Source organism: Stylophora pistillata, chromosome 4 (assembly GCF_964205215.1).
Source record: "Stylophora pistillata chromosome 4, jaStyPist1.2, whole genome shotgun sequence".
NCBI lineage: Eukaryota > Metazoa > Cnidaria > Anthozoa > Scleractinia > Pocilloporidae > Stylophora > Stylophora pistillata.
This window is the reverse complement of record NC_142522.1, coordinates 19,600,699-19,606,175: the sequence shown is the minus strand read 5'-3', so window position 1 is coordinate 19,606,175 and position 5,477 is coordinate 19,600,699.

The following is a 5,477-nucleotide window of genomic DNA, read 5'->3' as shown; positions in this document are numbered from 1 at the left end:
AACAGCGACATGTAATCGAATATAATGCCCAACTCACGTCACCAGGTGACCTCACATCCTCTCCAAAAGGACATTGTCACTCAATCAATCAGTGAGTGCATATAAACAACTCGTATGTATTTTCCATTACGATCGCCACCTAATTTGCTTTAAAAAACATCTTTACTAAAACGAGCAAAATGGCATTTGATATTCCCTGAATGTTTTATCAGAATGAATGAATCTGATTTGCATTGTTCATTTAAGCGATAATAGTACCAGAAAGTCAGACTAATGTCTTCGACATGACACTCAAGAATTCGATATTTATTTATTAGTTGTTCGGCACTTGGGAGATATATTCCGGCAAACAAAATACAAACAATAATCACGGTCACCCATTTCATTAGATTTTATCTGTTTTATTACTTTAATCGCCGAAGGTACGATCAGGAAAATGATTTTTCCCACAGTAACATTTGCCATTATTACACCTTAAACTTTTCGCCAAAAACTTTCCTCATTTTAATGTAAATATTGTGACGTTGAATTTTGTAAATTTCTGGCTTTGATGTCCTCCATTTTTTAAAATGGTTCTTTGAAATTTGTAAGCTGGTTTCATATTTCCAGATATTTATGTACGATTAGTGCACCCTTCAAGAGGAGATAAATAAGATTAACATTGCACGAATTTTGCCGATTTCATGTCCAATTTAGATTTAAATGACTTTGATGCCCACTTGAATCAAACGGAAATCTTGATTTCATGATAAAGAACAGACTTCAAATGAGGGGTTACAGAATTTGGTTGGTGGAAGTTTTTTTTTTTTTTTCAAATTCTAATCTTTCTTTTTATTAACTCAAAAGTTGAGTGAGTCAGCCTCACAATAGGGACTTCGGATATTCAATGCGTGACGATCTTTGAGCTGAAAAAAATACGGGGGGTACTTCCTGTGCCGCTAGATGGAGCTGCATTTTTCACGATTGAAAAATGGTGAGTTTCAAATGCACCAGAATGTTTGTACTATAAGTAAAAGATTAAAATGCAACAGAACTATAACGTTTGTACTGTAGGTAATGAAGTGTTTACATCCTGTTAAACAAATAAGTCGATTCATTTTAGGATGTCCAGGCCTTGTAAGGTAGGTGCATAAACAGAAAGTGACTAAGGCCCTGTTCGCACTACACCGAAAAATTTGGTTTAGTAGTTGCAAAAAAATTGAAAATTTTGTAACAACGAATTTTCTCGTTTTGTAATAGCGTTCGCACTTGAGACGTGCGAATTATTTGGGTAACCACAAATGTCAGTCAATCGAAAAAGATACCGAGATTTTGTGACAGTGCATTTTCTTTTATGTCGTTTCTGGTCAAGAACTGATAGCAAGGCAAAATGCCCCCCGCGAAATGTTATAATCACCCTTGTTTGCTGTTTGCTTGCATTCGGCTTTTACCGATCATGGAGACTTTACTCAGCTGCTCAACAAACGTCGACGCCGTCGTCGACCTGTAGAATCCTGATTTGAAAACGTAACTTCCCTGAAGCTTTCCTCCGTAGACATATAGAATGGGGAGAGAGTCATATGCATTCGACAACTTACTAACGCGACGTTCAATTACGAAATATGATGACCAGTTCAGTGAAGGATATCTGTCAAGGGACAATAGATTTCCTCGCCCGACGAAAAATTGTAGGCCTCCAAAAGTAGTTGACGGTATCTTTGAAGTTTGGTGGCTCTTGCGAAAATTTTGGTGGATCAAAAACATCGTTCGCACTGAAAATGGTTTCGCGTGGACAGATTTTTTTTTGCAAAACAACAAAATTTCGCGTAGTGCGAACAGGCCCTAAGTTAGGATCGCGAAAATAACATTAACCTAAAGGTGACTAAGATGGTGTCTATAATTGGCCGCAGAATGTATTGAGAGGCCAGGGGTACATACTCAGCAAAAATTGACCTGAGTCCTCCCCTCCCCCCCCCCCCCTCGCCGTATCCTGGTCCTATTTCAAACCAAGACATGCGAAGTGCCACACCCATATGCAAACTTGGCTTGGTTTGTACTTAGCATACTTACGCGTGTAGCCTGCGAAGCAGCCCTGGGGGAAAGGAGGAGGGGATTGGGGGGAGCGGAATGTGCGGAGGGGAGAGGGATGAATGTTTAAATTTGCATTCATCACTGAAGTTGATCGAGGGTTGTCCTTTTGTCGGTGAGTCAAACAACGCTTCCCTGCTAGATGTAGGTTTTGGATGTGCTGGGGAGCGGACACGCAAGCTCTTTCTACTGGACTTTTTCCTGTCGGTGTTGAGAACTTTCATTTCGACAAAACTTCGCGGGAATCCGGACATTGAGAAGCGGCCTTATTCAAAAATTCATAAAACTGGCAAAAACTGTTAGCTTTTCTTGCACAAGGAAGGCATATAATTTGAGATATGTGCGACTTATTTTCGAAGTGAAAACCGACCGTTCGAAGGCGATCGGCGACGACACACTGAAATTCTTCCCTTTGACTCTGATTACAAATGTTTACAAAACTCTTGAAGCCACTTCCAAATTTAATCCTTAAATCTACTCCACAAAACCGGCAAACTACGTCTTCTGGCTCCTTCTCTTAGATTTTGATACCAGATTCTCCTTGTCGACTGACATTTCTCACTCACGTGGAGCAAGTTTTAATTGTTGTTTTGACAGTTTGCATGGTTCACTGAGCTCTCGCTAACGGCGCTTTCTGATTGGTTCATTTTAAGAGGCGCTGATTGACATATGCAAGACGATATGAATATGAAAATAGGGGGCGTTTCGTTAGTTAGTGGGGGTCTGTGGCAAGCCCTCCCTCTCCTCTCCTCACATTCCGCTCCCCCCATTCCCCCTTCCTTTCCCCCAGGTCCTGCTTCGCAGGTTATTACACGTGAGAACATAAGGCAAACCCTAGTAAATTGAACTTAAAAATTCAGTTCGAATGATCAGATGAAAAAGTTTTCCCTTTTGTTCCATCTGAGTTCAAACGAAAATTGCGTCAATAATTCATGCTTACATGTTATCCCCTTGAAAACTACCACCGATTTCCGACCAGAATGATCAGATCCATTCCCACTTTCCGAGAAGGGGGGAGCTCAAAACTCCGAGAAGAAAGTACTTCCTAGTCAGAGGCTACTGGGGATGTGCCGCTAGCTGGGGTCACATTTTTACGACTTGGTCGACAGAAAACGGGGTTCATATTTTCCAGAGAGTTTGAAGACCGAGGTTGCACATCTTCGGGACTTTGGAAAAATTGACCCGATTTAAGTTTCCCTCCCCCCCCCCCCCCGCTCAAACTCCTTAGCAGGTGCTTATCTATGTAGCTTCTGTGGGGGAGTCATGCGCTCCTCGTAAATTAATTTTTGCCACATTAGGCGGATCCCGTAAAAAGTTTTTTTTTTTTTGCACGACGTTGCCTCCACCCCTCCCCAGTCCCCACCCCGACTTTGATTCTGCAACTGTTTTGGCTATAATGTTGTACTTCTTAGGAGGGTTTTGTGTTACAGTTATTCGCTTGTATTATTTCTCTAGTGCTTTCGAATTTTGTTGTAAATTCGTTTTGATGTTGAAACCATTCTATTACAATCGTTTTGATTACTCGTATCGAGATGAGCAACCAGTTTCCACCAGACTTAACAAGTTCATTTAATTCATTCAATCATTGAACTTCATGTCTCTCTTTTGAAAAGTGTTACGCCAAACTTGGTAGCATCATTTGTGCTCTTCAGAATTGCATTTTCTTCTGACGCGTTTAACACTTCTTGCGATTTGAAATGTAGAGTCCCTGTCATAATCACCTCGCATGTGGTGACTATAGCTAAATATGGCGCAATCCTCGACCAATCAGAGTGTGCATTTCTATAATCACCGGACCAGTTTAAGGTCGTTATACTGAGGCACTGATAGCTGGACTAGAACAGAAATGTGAAAATAGATAATTAAGTTATACATAGATGGTAATGCATAGATATTACATAGACTTTAAACACAAAAAGGGCTTTTACTGTAATTAAACAACCTTATTAGGGACTCACAGGGTCACTATGCGTGCACCAGTTTGCCTGATCAAGAAATGCATATTTCCATTCTAGGAGTCAGGGAATTTGACTGATAGGAATACCCATTCTCTAAGAACGAGAGTTACGCTGTTTTCCACGAAATAGGAAGGTTTCTATAAGGGTGGTATAATCATACCCAGGGTTTCTTCCCTTTTTCTTTCTTTTTTTTTTTTTTTTTTTTTTTTTTTTTTTGATAAATTGAGCCTGAAAGCGTTCTCAGGGAATTGCAGTTTCTTTGAAATAAATATTTGAGTATTTTTATTGGTAAAGACCAAGTTCAATATCTGACTGCGATCAGCAAGGGTTGAGTAACTTTTTCCATGAGCAGCTGTTGATGACGTCAAAGGCGGCTGGACCGTAAGGCGAAACCTAAACTCAAAACCCTGCTCACAACCTTAACGGACAACGAGAGACCGCCGATAACTGGCTTTTATTGAAACCCCTGGATCAGTGTATCAAGCGATATGAAATCCCATGAGTAACTTTCAGCATGTTCCCGTCCACACCCCCTTAATAGTTTGCTCTCCGGCTTCTTTCATTTCCGTATTTATGTATTGGTTTGTTTGATCGTTTCTCGCCTTGTTTAAGCATAATATTTTTATGGACATGGTGGATCTCAAATTTTCACCACATCTACTTACACACTAATCATGTATCTATAGCTGCATGTCACTTATCGGCACTTTTAAGTTAAAAATAGTATTTACAAATGAAAAAAGAAAGATAAGAGAAAATAAAATAACTTTCTCTCTCGCAACTGGATCAGCAATCTCTGTCACCAGTAATCTGACAGAGTAGAGTGTCTGCATTCCTAATTGGTCAGTGAACAGTAAAGAAGAACACAACATTTGTTGCAGCTGGTCTTCTTTCTCGTAAACTCACTATCATCCCAAAATGATCGGCAATACATCTTCAGCCAGTGTCAGCCCACGAAACGATACAAAGAACGATCGATCCCAAGCAGAAGGCATTGCATTGTGTTGCGCTTTCACAATAACATTTATTCTAGTTTTCGTCGGCAACTTGCTAACCATAATTCGTTTTGCGAAGAACAAAAATATTCGCAAGAAATGTTTGTTTCTAGTCGTCAACATGGCGTTCGCTGATCTGTTTCTAGGAGCTTTCAGTTTACCTGTCTACATTTACGATATCGGGTATGAGTTCCGCTTATGGACCAGCTCGGTTGGATATTCATGGATCAACAAACCTTTCTCCACATACTACATGATCGTTGGCACAGTCTTCTCGCAGGCCTCTCTTGTTTCTGCGGTGTTCATATCGTGTGAAAGATTTTAAGCCATACGCTGGCCGTTTAAGCATCGTACTTTATCAACCCAAGCATACCGCATTGGCATTTTGTCGGTGTGGGTACTTGCTCTCCTTATTTCTGCCATCTGGACCGGTTCAAACCTTCTATTGTCTTACAAG